This window comes from Cetorhinus maximus, chromosome 9, assembly GCF_964194155.1.
Source record: "Cetorhinus maximus chromosome 9, sCetMax3.hap1.1, whole genome shotgun sequence".
Taxonomy (NCBI): domain Eukaryota; kingdom Metazoa; phylum Chordata; class Chondrichthyes; order Lamniformes; family Cetorhinidae; genus Cetorhinus; species Cetorhinus maximus.
This window is the reverse complement of record NC_135887.1, coordinates 19,815,084-19,831,253: the sequence shown is the minus strand read 5'-3', so window position 1 is coordinate 19,831,253 and position 16,170 is coordinate 19,815,084. Positions and strand designations below refer to the sequence as shown.

Sequence of the window (16,170 nt, the reverse complement as noted above, 5' to 3'; positions counted from 1 at the left end):
ACTCGAAACGTTAACTGTGTTCCTCTCCACAGATGCTGTCAGACCTGCTGAGTTTTTCCAGGTATTTTTGTTTTTGTTTCAGACATACTGTATTTCAGATACAGTAACAAGCTGAGTTAACAAACTGGTGTCTGGGGAGAAGAAGCCAAAGAATGCTTTAATGGCTGGAGACATTTGAAGCAGTTTAAATAGTTCTGTATAAAATTCCAAATGTAAAACAGAAAAAAATAAGCTGTTAGGTTTTACATAGTGGGCAGGTAAGAAATGTTGGCAGTTCAGAGAATTGTGTCTTGCTGGGCAAGAAGAGTGAACACCAATTTTGGTCAAGATTATTGCCTTCCACAGAAAAGAAAGGAAATGTGTTTTTTACACATTGGGTGCGATCAGAAAACAGACTGCAGCCAGATAAAAATCCAAGGAGGGAACACCTCTCAGCAATCCAGTGGTTGCTGGATGTACAGGAAGATTTGGAGAACTTGTACAAGATACCAGTGGGCTATTCACAGATTTAGACTCCAGCAAACTTTGATTCATTTCTATGTTTAAAACAAGAGTTAAATATTTATTCATGTATTTCTTTACCCAGGTGATCGCTTCTTGGCCTTTTGGCTAAGATCAAGTGTAGTCATGAAGCGATGGCTATAACCAGTTGAGCCCCATACCATGGGGTACGTAATACCGTTCGGGTGGCGGTGAAGGACAGTGAAGGAGGAGCACCCATGGATCGGGCCTTCTTCATCAAGCGGATCCTGTTGAAGGCGTGTGGATTTGAAATGGAGGAGATCTACTCCCTGCAAGATTTCCCCAGCGCTGGATTTTCCGACGTGACTTTCAGGAGTGTGGCAGCTTGCGTCAAGTTCCTGAAGGTGTTCGAGGAGAAGAGAGATTAGCCGGAGATGAAGATCCTGACGGTGGAGTCGCTCTTTGCTATGCCGTTGGAACGGCACCGTGTGGTGACATTGCATCTCTACAACCCCCACGTCTCTGCAGCCGATGTGTTCACCTTCTTCGTCAGGTACGTTGACAAGGTTGGGAGCTGCACTGAGGTTAGAGACGCTTTTGGGATTTGGACATGCAAACGCCAGGTCAAGGTCATGCTCAAGACTGATGGAAAGGGAGCCATCTTCCACCCTCCTTCCAGCTTTACTATCGGTGGAAGCTGTGGCTACCTTGTCTACGCTGGGCAGCCCAAACTTTGTCGCTCATGTGGCAAGTCTGGTCATGTGGTGGCCCTCTGCAAGAACTGCAAACAGGAAGGGCACCAGACAAAGGACTGCAAACAGACTAAGTGCTGCAACCTGTGTGGCGAGGCAGGCCACCTCTACAGGAACTGCCCCAAACGCTGCCTCACTTATGCACAGGCAGCCATATCCAATGAGGGGGAAGCAGATGAAATGCTTTGTGTCACTACTACCAAGCAGCTCCTCAACCACCAAAGCCCCCAGTGAGAACAGCGAGACAAAGGAAGGCACAGAGAGAGACAAGGTGGAGGAAAAGATTGAGGCAGCAGACAGCCAATCAACTGCACTGCCCCCTGACCCTCCCACTCCTCAGGAGAACGAATCAATGGAGGAGGAAGCAGCGGAAAATCAGCAGGGGGAGTGGCAGCTGGTGAAGAGAGCCAAAAGGAAGAACGGGCTAAGAAGGGACCAAGCCACTTCCCAGACAAGTGGCAAGAGGTGTCTCCCATCCGACACGGATGACAAGGGCAGCTGCTCTTCGGACGAAGAAGGGAAAGGGCAGCACCTACAGAAGAAGCGGCAAAGCTCTAGGGAGTTGGAGGACGAGACACCTGAGCTCCAGAACATTGGAGACAATGAGGAGACCAGCGCACCCCAACTTTGCCCACAACCTGAAGAGGCCAGCGCACCCCAGCCCCAGGAATCTGGGAGCAGTGAAGCGCTCAGTGCACCCCAGCTCCAGGAAGCCGGGAGCAGCAACGCCCCAGAGGGGGAGAGGATCGAAGAGTCTTCTCCAGCAGAGAACATTTCAAATCTTGTTCCTGGCACGAACCCCCAGATGCCACCTGAGCGGAACATCTCCAATGGGGTGGTTCAGGACAGTTTCCTCAGCCCATCCAAAGTGAGGCAATTTGTGAATACTCTGGGTATGAAGGAGCAGACCAAAGGTCTGGAACTCTCAAAGACAACAGGTTTGGTAAGAGACTAAATGCTTTAAAATGGGTGTAAAGATTGTATCCATAAATGTGCGTAGCATTAAATCTACTACGCGATGTGTTGCGACCTTGGACTACCTTGCCAAGGTCAAAGCTGACCTGTTGTTTCTGCAGGAGTGTGCGATACCGCACCTCAGCTCCTACAGGCAATGGTCACGATGGTGGTCCCATGGGCCATCGATCTGGTCGGGAGGAAACGACTTTCGTTCCTTCGGCCTGTTGTTCTGCTGCGGGGAGGCAACTTCACCGTCTCCGAGGTTAAGGAGGTGGTGGGCGGGCGCCTCCTCGTAGCAGACGTAATGTACAAGAATTCTCCACTCCGGTTAATTAACGTGTACGCCCCGTTACAAGGGGCCGAGCGGCTGGCGGTTTTTCAACAGCTCCCACTGCTGCTGGCGATCTCCAGGCCGGTCATTCTGGGCGGTGACTTCAACTGCATCATTGATGTGGCTGGACGATCCGGCAGGGCCAACAGCAGATTGGACGCTACGTCCAGATACCTGATGGAAACAGTTAAGGATGCCATGCGGCACGATGTCTTCAGCAACCCTGCAGACGGAGCACAGCGTAGATACACCTGGTCGTGGCCAGACGGGTCCATCCGTTCCAGGATAGACTTCCTGTTTGTGTCCCGCGCGTTCGCAGTCAGATCCACTGACATCAAACCGCTGTTCTTTTCTGACCACTGCCTCCTACTGGCTGACTGTCACTTAGAGGAAGACCTGAGGGTGGGCAGGGGCGCATGGCAGCTAAATGTGCAACTGCTGACCCCAGAGAACATTGAGGAGCTCAAGAGGGATTACAAAGGTTGGAGAACCGTGAAACCCCTCTTTGAGTCCCTGACACGCTGGTGGGATACGATCAAAGGGGACATCAAGAGGTTTTTCATTCTCAAAGGCGCCCAGAAAGCTAGAAAGGAACAGAGGGAAATGTCCTGGCTCCAGAAAAACATGCAGAATCTGCTCCGGCTGCAGTCGATGGGGGTCGATGTCAAGGGGGAACTCCAAGAGGTGAAGAGCCAGCAAGCCTCGCGCTTTGCCTCGGAGACCTCCAAGATCATCTTCCGTTCCAGAGTCCGCTCCGTGGAGCAGGATGAGACGTGCTCACGTTTCTTCTTCCAAAAGGTACACAAAGAGAGCTCTGTAATCAGCAGCCTGAAGGAAGAAGACGGCTTAGTAAAGTCATCGCAGTCCGACATTTTGAGGATCAGCAAATCCTTTTACGCTGGATTGTATGGCATGAAGCCCACAGACAGCATGGCCTCCCAGTCCTTTATCACGGAGGTCTTAGACGACAGTACGTGGGAGAGCCTGGACAAACCACTAACTCCTGACGAACTGACTAAGGCCCTTGAGTCCTTCGAGAAGACTAAAACTCCAGGAAGTGACAGCTTGCCAGCGGAGTTGTATTCGGCTCTGTGGGACCGGATGGGTCCAGACCTGCTAGAAGTGTACGAGAGTATGCTTCTGGCCGACAGCATGTCAGAATCCATGAGGAAAGGCATCATCACCCTCATCTACATGCACAAGGGGGAAAGAGAGGAAATTAGAAATTGGTGACCCATTTCACTGTTGAATGTGGACCATAAGATTCTATCCAAGGTCATCGCCAATCGGGTCAAATCCGCTCTGGAATTGGTAATCCACCCTGACCAGACCAGTGCTGTGCCGGGCAGGAAGATCTCTGACAGCCTCACGCTGCTCAGGGATACGATTGCCTATGTGCAGGACAGGGGTGTGGATACCTGCCTCATCAGCCTGGATCAGGAGAAGGCCTTTGACAGAATATCGCACACCTACATGGTGGATGTGCTCTCCAAAATGGGGTTTGGGGAGGGAATTCGTAATTGGATCCAACTGCTCTACACTAACATCAGTAGCGCAGTCTCAATCAATGGGTGGGAATCAGATAGCTTTCCTATTAAATCTGGAGTCAGGCAGGGCTGCCCTCTCTCCCCTGTCCTGTTTGTGTGTTGCATAGAACCCTTTGCTGAGTCCATCAGGAAGGATCCAGGCATAAGAGGAGTGACTATCCCAGGCAGTGGAGGCACTCAGGTCAAAGCCTCCCTGTACATGGACGATGTCGCCACCTTCTGCCTGGATCCGCTGTCAGTGCGCAGACTGATCCACATCGGCGACCAGTTCGAAATGGCCTCGGGAGCCAAGGTAAATCGTGGGAAGAGCGAGGCCATGTTCTTCGGGAACTGGGCTGACCGATCCTTTATCCCCTTCACCGTCAGGTCAGACAGCCTGAAGGTACTGGGGATATGGTTCAGAGGGACCGGGGCATGCACTAGAAACTAGAAGGAGCGAGTGTCTATGGTGCAAAGAAAACTGGGCATGTGGGAGCGACGCTCCCTCTCAATTGCGGGTAAGAACCTGGTCATCAGGTGTGAGGCACTCTCTCTGTTGCTGTACGTGGCGCAGGTCTGGCCCATTCCAGACTCCTGCGCGATGGCGATCACCCGAGCCATTTTTCGCTTTATCTGGAGGTTGAAAATGGATCGTGTCCTCAGGGACGCTATGTACAAGCCTCTAGATAAGGGGGGAGAAAACATGCCCAACATCACCCTCATACTGATGGCCACCTTTTGTGCGGTTGCATCAAGCTGTGCGTATACCCTCAGTACGCAAACACCAAGTGTCACTACGTGCTGAGGTTCTACCTGTCCTCGGTGTTGGGAAGGATGGGTCTGGCCACGCTGCTGCGGAACGCTCCAAGTAGTTGGACTGTGCCGTACCTCCTGTCCCTCATGGAAAAATTTATGCAGAGAAACACCTTTGACCACAAGTCCATCAGGCAGTGGTCGGCACGTAACGTCTTAGAGGCCCTGTGGGAAAAGGAGAGGGTGGAATCTGTGGGATGGTTCCCCGAGCAGACTGTCAAAGTCATTTGGCAGAATGCCTCATCGCCAGAATTTTCCAACAAGCACCAAGACGTAGCTTTGCTGGTGGTGAGAAAGGCCCTCCCCGACACATCCTTCCAACACGCCAGGAGTCTCACCCCCTCTGCACGTTGCCCTCGAGGTGGTTGTGGTGGGGAAGAGACCGTTGTTCACCTCCTTGTGGATTGTGCCTTTGCAAAGACGATCTGGAGAGAGATGCAGTGGTTTCTGTCGAGGTTCATCCCGAGCAGTTCTGTGACACAGGACTCTGTACTCTAGGGGCTGTTCCCAGGGACACACACTGAGACAAACATCAACTGCAGCTGGAGGATCATCAACTCAGTGAAAGACGCTCTTTGGTCCGCCCGAAACTTGCTGGTCTTCCAGAGCAAAGAGTTGTCCCCGACCGAGTGTTGCAGACCGGCACATTCCAAGGTCCAGGACTACGTGCTGAGGGACGCACTAAAGCTTGGGGCAGCCGCCGCAAAGGCGCAATGGGGAAAGGTCGCTGTCTAAGACCTTTCTGCCATAGTGCACCGAGGGTCTGGGAATTGTTTAGAGCCCCTCGGGCTATACAGCTCACAATGAATGTATGCACTGAATACTAATTGTATTATAATTGTATTGAAGCACCTCAGAGTGCAACATGATGTATGTTAATAACTCCAATACCATTGTCTGATTGTCTGCATTGACCATATTGAAATGGTTGTAATATTCATTGATTATATTGATGCACCTCGTGATCCATGTGTAAAAGTTGAATCTGATTGTACTTTTGTGATGGTGATTTTGAAATGTTTTGTAATGTTCTTCCAGATATTTTATGAATAAAGTATATTTTTCAAAAAAAAAAAATTTCTTTACCCAGGTGATGGTGTGCAACTGAGTTTGCTGTCTTTCCTCCGGTCTCCGTCCCTGTTCCTTTGCACTGTTACTTTTTGCAAGACTTTTTTTCCTTCTACTGACAAGACAGACAAATGAGACTTCTTTTGTAATTAAGGAGAAAACATGTTTCACTTTCTGTTTTCTGCTTTTCACCTACTCACTGATTCCTGGAATGTTCCATTTGAAATCACATGTGTTGGAAACTCGTGTTGTCCTGTTTCTGCATTTATCTACTTAACCGTCGCTGCTCTCTTAAAAGTAATTTGTGAGGTGAAGCAGTTTGATGAGCTTAACTTATTTGCTATCATGGTTTTATAAATGTTTAACTATAGTTTATTTGTAAAGTGACAGTAAGAGTCCTAACAGACACCAAACTACGGGGTTTCTTAAAAGTGTTTTATACCTTCCCTGGTGACCCAGCCATCTGGATCAGGAAGATCACAGGTTTGGTCTCCAGCCTCAGCTGGGGTAGCGACTGGGTCACTGTAATTAGCAGCAACCCTCCTGACACTAAGCCTCATCAAGCGTTACTTGTGTGATCTAAGTGTTTATTATAGGACACAAGCAGGTGTTAAGTGATTTCTGGTTAGGTAACCACGTCATTTTGCAGATTTGACCGGAATGCTTCTAAGGGAGTACACACATCTGTACACATATCCTTTTTTCATAACTCATGGATCAAAGCTGAGAAAGTTGCTTGTTCCCAAAAGGAACAAAACATTTACAAGTGATGAATGCAACACTAATGACCCAGCATAACACGCTTTTACGGCTTGACCCACTGCTGATGTACCTACCAGCATCATCAGTATCGGAACTGCTGGAGCTTCTCAAAGGGCCTGCATTTTTCTGATAAATCGCTCTGGTAATTTTTAATTCCTCTTCAAAACTAGTGGACTAAAAAAACAATTAAAACTTTCTTTTAATAGAGATTTTGTTTGCTATCTAAAACATGTAACTCCTGCTTTCATGTTGGCACATTGTCCTGGGGTAAAAGGTTGCCATAATTCTCTCATCTATTAGTGTAAACATCCCAACAATTCTTCAGACTATTACATATAGTTTTTTCGTGCTAAGTAGTTCTAAAACCATTTTTTACCAGCAATACTTGGGGTTTGCTTAATTCTATTTGTTATGTTTTATTCTTAATTGAAAAGTCTAATGAAAGATAAAAGGCACAATGTCATCAACATTGAACAGATCACAGGAAATTAGGTAAATCGAGGGGTGGTCAAGTGATGCCACATTTTGGAAATAAAATCATCTGCAGAATGTTGGAAAAGAAGGTAGTGGGAGTTTAGAGTTTCTAGGAAAGAGTGGGTTAGAATAGAAGGCATGCTGAGTCCTAGTTCTTATTCCCCCTCTTTCCTCATAGCCCTGCAAATTCTTCCAATTCAAGTATTTATCCAATTCCCCTTTGAAAGTTACCATTGAATCTGCTTCCACTGCCCTTTCAGTCAGTGTATTCTGCACCATAACAACTCACTGTGTAATAAAAATTATCATTTTTCCTGTTGTTCTTTTGCCAATTATTTTAACTCTGTGTCCTCTGGTTATTAACCCTCCTGCCAGTAGAAACAGTTTTGCCTTATATGCTCTAACAAACCCTCTTGGAATTTTGAACACCTGTATTAAATCTTTCCTTAACTCCACTGCTCTAAAGAGAACAAACCCAGCCTCTCCAGTATGAAAGCAGAAAAAGCTAGAAACACACAGCAAGTCTGGTGGTATCTGCAAGTGAAACAGAGTTAACTTTTCAGATCTATGATTTTTATTAGAATTGGAAGAAGTTAGATAGATAACAGTTTTTAGGCTTAAAACGTGTTACATCTCTAACTTTTCCCAGTTTTGATTAAAGGTCATTGACCTGAAACATTAACTTTGTTTCTCGCTCCACAGTGTATCTAGCATTTTGTGTTTATATAACTCAGGTTTCAGTTTTTCAGTATTTTGTTTTTATTCCAGCTTCTCTAGTCTCCCCAGATAACTGAAATTCCTCATCTTAGATTTCACCACGGCAAGGATAATGGGGTAATGCAACAAAGAGTGAGTAAAATAGTCCACCAAAACATTAGAAGCAAAAAGAGAGGCAGTTCAGAGGAGCAATGGACATTGTAGAATTGATAAGTCCTGGACAGTTAGTTCCATTTTACCTCTTTTGTAAGTTGATTCAAGTTGCCGTCTGCATTAGTTGAAGTTTCGGAACCAAGAGAGACCATTTCAGGATTGGGAGTGAAAAACTCATCTGACATACTGAGAGATGAATCTGACATTGAAGAGTGTTGCACCTTCTCATGAAAACATAAAATTAGACCAAAGTAATTCATGCAACATCTGAGCAATGCAGTTAAGAATGAGGAAACAATAATTCCTTCTAACCAGCTCATCTTTTATTCTTTAAGAGCTCTACATAATACTCTGAAGTAGAACCACAGGCTCTCCTGATGGTTCAGCAAGTTTATCCAGATTGTAACAGAGCCGTGCAGACCAGGAATGTCCAAGCTCAATCTGAGTCATGGTGGCAGCAGTTGTGCTGCAATTGACCTCATGTCCCCTGAGAGGTAAGAATTAGTTGTAGTCGCTGCTCTTAGTTGCTATCCAAAGATTCCTGCCCAAAGTACATATGTGGATGCTGGTAGAGGGTCAGATTTTGGCTGGGCTGAGGTGCCCCTGAAGCTGGATATGTAGCTGACGCTTTGGGAAGGTACCAGAGGGCAGCCAGTGCTCATTGAACAGGATGGATCAATGTGATTTGTGCTTGGGCCAGAAGTTGCTGTCATCGGCGGGATAGGAGGAAGTTGGGAAGGGGGGGGGGTGCGGAGGTTGGGGCGGGTGATGACAAATCGATGGGAAAATGCCACTACTGGTGGGGATTGGGTGGGGGGGTGAAATCAGGGCCAACTGATGTCAGGAATTATAGACTATTGCTTCATAACAAACAAATGGCTGGAGAATTGACAAGGATGAATTTCTGCTTCTTTTGAGGAAGCGGAAATAGGCCAAAGCAACAGCCAGCAGGGTGGTGTGCAATGTTCTCTCTAAGCTTTGAGGATGTATGTCTGCACAACAATCGTGAACTCACTGCACAGGGGGCAAACAGGCCACGTGCAAACAGTAGTCACTTTAAGATACTGCATGCAAGGCAATCTTAGTCCAAGTGCAGTCCAAGAAACGGGCCACGCACAGTGAATGGAAATCAGAGGGAACACTGATAGTTAGGTTGCCAGATATCGCAGTAGCTGCCACAGGTGGGGAAGCTGGTGTCCAAATGGGTAGGGGTATGATAACAAGAGTTTCAAAGGCAACAGCTCTGGCTTGTGGCCATGCGGAGCAGACTCTGGGTTTGCAGAGCCATCTAGAGGCTGGTGTTAGGGAAAAATCGAAAAGAAAGGCAGACCCAGCCTGGGGTGAGGTTGTCCACTAGAGCTGTTAGGGAACAGGACATTGAAAAAGGTTTTAAATGTATATGTTTATATAAATTTATATATTAATACGTATCTCCTTTAATTAGCTATACCAAATTGACTGCTAGTTTGTGCTAAAGAGCTTCAGAATGAGACTGCCTCACGTGGCGCTTCATGGCAAAAGCCTGCAACTGCATGCAGGCTCAACATTTTCTTACAGCCCAGTTACAATTGTTTTATTTCAGCTTAATGTTATGTGACTGAAATACCCTACTACAGCACCACCAACAGGCATCCACCGCATCCAAATATTAACACCTTTGAAGTGGATTTTGTCATACAACCGGGCATTGGGGTTTTCAAATGTATTTTGAAATGGAATGTTGTGACCCATTCAACATATTATATGTTATATACATGCATGTATATTTATATTAGCAAATCCCTTCTGACGCTGCTTACAGCAAATCAGAGAATGCCTTGTTTTGTAAAAGCAAGAACATTTTATACTATGTAAAATACAATGCATTATTCTTCAGGTATAACTTGCTGATGGAAATGTCTGTGTCTTTAAGGCTACAAATCTGGAGTTGTTAAAAAAACACTGAGTAGGGTTAATGCAGAAGCTGCAGACATTATCATATATATATTTTGGAGAAATCCATTCAAAACCAGATAATAATGATTATAAATGTTCATTTGGCTGTGATTACAGCTTCAGCAGATATGAATGCACGGCAAAAAACTACCAATATTAAGATTTGTTACTCATGCCTAAACTAATGACTAATTTCACTCAGATTAGCCAGGATAGATAATATATAACTGGATATACACTACTGCTGCACTAAGCAGTGTCCTTTAGACAGAAATCAATAGTTCAGAAAGCACTTTATTTCCCAAGGATTTTTCTCCAAAAGGTAAGTAACTCATCACTGGATCTAGATAACAGAAAATGCTGGAAATACTCAACAAGTCAGGCAGCATATGTAGAGAGAAAAACAGAATAATTTCAGGTCAACAATCCTTCATCAGAAATCCTAATTTCCAGCATCCCAAGTATTTTCCTTTTATGTTATTACTTGATCTGTCTGTTGGATTGTATCAATAGCACATGTGGGAATTTTAGAGCTTCTCATTTCTGTATCTGTAAATAAATATTTTAATGATTTTAACATGTGCAGTCAATGCTTAATGTGCCATTTTTGAAAATAGTGATCTAGACTGATTGACATATAGATGATCTCAGTTCTGATAACAGGTTATCGACCTGAGCCCTTAACTCTGTTTTTCTCCCTCTGATGCTGCCAGACCTACTAAGTATTTCCAGCATCTTCTGTTTTTATTGTAGATGATCTCAAACTGACCTACTGTTGATACAGATTGCACAGAAGCTTTTCAATCATAACGGACAAGAGCAATTAACAGAACTTGCTGTAAAACAGTTTCATAAAAGTACCCAGAATCATAACACACCTTTTGAGCTTTCTTTCGCGCTCGCCTTGTGAAGAATGTTTTGTCCAGGTTTGTTACTTCTATCTCTTCCTCGCTGCATCCTGACAACTGACTATCAAAAGATTCGCTCTGTCCTAAGACATAAAGTTATAGTATCTCAAGTGAAAACATATGAATCTTTTCTCCTTTCTGGCTGTTTATTTTCTGCTCTTGTTATGTTTGTCATTATTCACCAATCATATTACGCAAAACTTTTCCTCCCGATTTCAGCTTTCTCCTCAAACACATTTAAAGCAAAAATCATTGTAGCCAATCACACCAAAACCTCTGTGACAGATTCCCATCCATTCATTGAATGCTCTATAAGTGTAAAATGTATGAATGCTGAATTACATGCTGAATTTTCATAGCTTAAATAAGTAGCTAAACATAATCAAAACATTTTAAAATTCAGGGGGAAAACATCACAAACTTAACCAACCCACCTTCCAACTCAACAAGTTCCCTCTGCTACATTACATTGTGACTCATGAACAAGCCTGACACTCTCCTTCAATGACCAGTTGTGCACTAAGGACAAAATAAAACCCTGACACAGTTTTATTTCTTTAAAAGGCATTAACGGGAATTCCTCTTTAAACACCTCACCTGCAAAACTTCGAAAAATTTCCTCCACATCTACACTGCTGTCGCTCTCAACCAGTGCCTTCTCGGGACTGTTCTTGTGTGAGCTGCACTGCATTTGCTGGTGACGCAGCTCTAGACCTTTTCTCTCTTTGTTGTTCCCATGATGTCTGCTGTAGGGCTGACGGTATTCCTTATTTCGCCCTGGTAGTTTTGCAAAGCGGCGGAACAACTCCTCTTCATTTGTGCGCGGGCTACCATTCTCTTTTGGCTCTCCTTGTGCAGCTGGCAGGCATCCAGATGCCATCTTTTCAATCATTTCTGTCATCTCATCTATGAAAGTAGAACTAGACCATGAATTCTAAACACAGAATTATTAAACAGACCATCATTTTTCCCCTATCACATTGTGACAGGGAATCAAGGGATCTGGGGAACGGCCGGGGGAGTGGGGTTGAAGCCAAGATCAGCCACAATTGTATTGAATGGTAGAGCAGGCTTGACGGGCCATATGGTCTATTCCTGCTCCTATTTCTTAAATGAGAATAATCAACTTGTCCAAAACCAAAATACTGCAGACGCTGGAAATCTGGAGTAAAAACATAAAATGCCGATATACTCAGCAGGTTAGGCAGTACTTGTGGAGAGAGAAACAGAGCTAACATTTTAGACTGATAAACGTTTTTATTTCATTCAGATTTCCAGCATCCTCAGTGTTTTGCTCTTGAATCAACTTTCCCATCGCGATTAAAAAATTTTTTGAGCTCTCCCCACAGTAGATAAAAAAGAATGGCATTTATATGGTGGCTGTCACAGCCTCAGTACTTTACAGCCAATGAAGTACTTCTGAAGTGTAGTAAATGCTGTAACGTAGGAAACATGGCAGCCAATTTGTGCACAGCAAGCTCTAACAAACAGTAGCGTGATAAACCAGATAATTTATATTTAATGATGTGGATTGAAAATTGAAGGATAAATATTGGCCAGGACACTGGGAATAACCCCCCTGTTCTTCTTTGAAACAGTGCCATGAGATCTTTTACGTCCACCTGATTTCTTATGACACAACTAACTTTTGGTTTCAGGGATCTGGGCCTGTTTTCTTACTAGTCCAATTGTTGGTCCCAAGTGTTTGCTCCGATTTTAACTTTGTTTTTTTCATATAGTTTCGATGCTGTGTTTTTTCCCTGTTGGTTAAAGGAGAAACCTCTGGGGTTTTCTTCCGTCTCACTTTCACTCCTTCTGGTACAATGTTGCAGCTGCACAAATGAAATGAAAATATATTTGAGGTTAATACTGTATTAAAACAATAGTTACATATGGTTTAATAGATCTGTCTATTATATCTTAAGGTAGCCAAAGAATCTTCAATACTTATTACCTCACAAAGAAATTTGCTGTTCATTTGTCAGTCTTGGTTCAGTGATAGCTCTCTCACCTGAGTTAGAAGGCCATGGTATCAAGCTCCAGCCCAGTGATTTTAGCACATAATCTAGATTAATACTCCAATCGAGCACCAATGCAGTGCTGCACTATTTGGAAGTGCCACAATCTGTTGACTGAGATGTTAAACATCTGTAATGACCTGAAATGGTTGTAATATTCATTGGTTGTAATATTCATTGATTGTATTGATGCACCTCGTGATCCATGTGTAAAAGTTGAATCTGATTGTACCTTTGTGATGGCAATTTTGAATTGTTTTGTAATGTTCTTCCAGATATTTTATGAATAAAGTATATGTTTAAAAAAAAGAGTAAATTATGCTCAGATCTAATGCGTAACCTAGGTTAACAGGAGAGACAATTAGAGAGGTAGCCACAGAGGTCAGTGTGGTCAATTTGTGGTGCTCCAGGTTAAATCAGTAGAAATCAGGCATGCCACGAACTGGGCAGACTGAACTCTATGCTTCATTGGCTGTAAAGCGCTTTGAGACATGTGGTGGGGAAGAGACCGTTGTTCACCTCCTTGTGGATTGTGCCTTTGCAAAGAAAGTCTGGAGAGAGATGCAGTGGTTGCTGTCGAGGTTCATCCCGAGCAGTTCTGTGACACAGGACTCTGTGCTCTACGGGCTGTTCCCAGGGACACACACCGAGACAAACATCAACTGCAGCTGGAGGATCATCAACTCGGTGAAAGAGGCGCTTTGGTCTGCCCGAAACTTGTTGGTCTTCCAGCACAAAGAGTTGTCCCCGACCGATTGTTGCGGACTGGCACAATCCAAAGTCCAGGACTACGTGCTGAGGGACGCACTAAAGCTTGGGGCAGCTGCCGCAAAGGCGCAATGGGGAAGGGTCGCTGTCTAAGACCTTTCTACCACAGCGCACCGAGAGACTGGGAACTGTTTAGAGCCCCTCGGGCTGTACAGATCAAAATGAAAGGCTGTAAATGATTGTAATATTGTTTGTACTGATGCACCTGGTGATACATCTTGTAAAAGTGTAACCTGGATTGTACCCTTGTAATGTTGTTTTTGAAATGGTTTGGAATGTGATTGAAGATATTTTATGAATAAAGTATATTTTTACAAAAAAAAAGCTTTGAGACATCTGGTGGTCGTGAGAAGTGCTACAGAAATTCAAGTCTTTCTTATTGCAATTCTCCAAACCAAGGCATCGGTGAGAGAGGACTGATGTCCATTTAAACACCATATCCAGTTAAATGTCACATTGGAAAAAGGATACTGCCGTCTGCTTCCAGGGCTGACAGTTTGGGTTAAAGACTCTGCATTTATGTGAAATGTATGTGATTAGACGTCAGGGGTGAAAGAAAGGCTTGCATTTATATAGTGCCTTTCACGACCGCAGGATATCCCAAAGCACTTTAGTAAACAAATTATTTTTTGAAGTGTAGTCACTACTGCAACAGGAAACACAGCAGCCACACAGCAAGCTCCCACAAACAGCATTATGATTATCACAAGACACTCTGCCCTTAGTGATGCTGATTGAGGGATAACTATTGACCAGGACAACATGGATAGCTTGCCTGCTCATCTTCTAACTAGTGCCATGGGATCTCTTGCATCTACCTGAGAGGTTGGCGGTTGGCGGGGGGGACCTGTTTAATGCCTCTTCTGAAAGACGGCACCTCTGACAGTGCAATACTCCCTTAGTACTTTGCTGGAGTGTCAGCTTGAATTATGTGCTCAATTATCTGGAGTGGGCCCACAAGCTTCTGACTCAAATGTAACAGTATTAACAACTGAGCCAAAATTGACATTCTAAACAGAGAATCTAGCAAACTTTGCTAACTTGGGCCAAGACAATCCCGTTAATTTATTTTGTCATTTCTGCTGGTGGACAAAGAATTGCTGGGATGGGAATAAGCATCAAATAATGGAGCACAGTGTAATTGTTTGTTACTTTAAAATTATTTAGATACACAAAAAATACACCGTGCTCACTGATAACTGTGCTGTAACTACACATAATCAGAAAGGCAAAACTAAATAGGAAATTCACCTTTGAGTAATGCGGATTTTTTTATTGCCCGACAAGTACATGCACTGCTTTCTATATTCTTGATGGCTGCCTTCTGCTGGGATTCTCATAGATATGCGACCTATACGAGCCTATAGCAAGAAAGAAAATGCATTTATAAATCATTATTACATCTTTTAATATACCACAACTTACATCTATATAGCCATTTCCCTGCATTTTACCACTGCTTTTAAAGGTGTGCTGCTCACTCTACCCATGATGGGGAGCAAAATAGTGCAGTCTGATATATAGAAAACAATAAAGAGCAGTTCACAGTAAAATCTGGTACATATAAAATAGTAAATCTCATTAATGACAACAGTCAAGATATAATACATCAGGGATTTTAGAAACTTACAGGGAAAGTGTTCTGATGGTGAGCATGTGTTAATATATTCATTTTCTTCTGACTCTTGGTTGCCAATGTACCCATGTGTTCTGGTAAGGAGATAAAACTTTTATCAAGTGCCGAGTTGTTATCAGACTCTTCATCATTCACTTGCTTTCTCAGTAAGCAGGTAGTTTGCGTCCCATCAGCAAAAGTGTCCGAAGTCTTCAGAACATCAGAACTGCAATCTTTCACTACTGGCCTGTGGTCACCTTGAGTCCAACTCAGCACTTTTGATATTGGTTGAGTGCGTCCCACAGGATCAGTTCCATGTCTCCTTTCCACTTCATACACGGGGAGCTGATAGCATTTTGGAGGAGCCACAGCTATGGGAATCACATGGTGGCCTTCACTACATGGTTTACTCTTTTTGTTCCCATTTTCACTTTTCCTCTGATAGTCCACTTCATCAAAGCCTGGTAACTTAGTGTGGGGAGCCATCTCCAACAGCTGTAAACCACTCATCTCAGCCTCTTCCGTAGGTTTCTGTACTATGCTTACCTCAGGGTTGCATCCTCTTTTAATGTGATCGAGGGCACTGAATGCTTGCTGCACTAGGTGTTTTGATGTCTGAATGTTGATCTCACAACTGCTAATTGAGTGCTGGATTGACATACTAGTTACAGTGTTTATTGCTTCCTCCAGTTCTCTGCTGTTCAGTGCATGTGAGGAGATCGGGCTTTGTTTCTCTTGGTCACTGACTAAATCTTCCACACCTGACCATTTCTGAAACTCACTTGGAGTCCCATCACTTAGTTCGTCTTCCTCATCTGACCCGTACTCTGTGGCTGTTTCCAAGCACACACTGCTATCCCCCTCGGAATTCTCCCCTGTGCTATAGGGTTTGTCATCGTAGTGTAATAGCC

The 16,170-nt window shown here is 44.3% G+C and overlaps 1 long non-coding RNA gene across 1 annotated transcript; it reads right to left on the bottom strand.

Annotated features, from left to right (window-relative positions):
* Positions 1–6,796: 6,796 nt before the first annotated feature.
* Positions 6,797–10,933, bottom strand: LOC144684436 (uncharacterized). Its single transcript, XR_013577505.1, has 3 exons — positions 10,829–10,933; positions 8,102–8,236; positions 6,797–6,845 (listed from the first exon to the last, which is right to left on the bottom strand). It is a non-coding gene; the product is annotated as an uncharacterized LOC144684436 (long non-coding RNA).
* Positions 10,934–16,170: the final 5,237 nt, after the last annotated feature.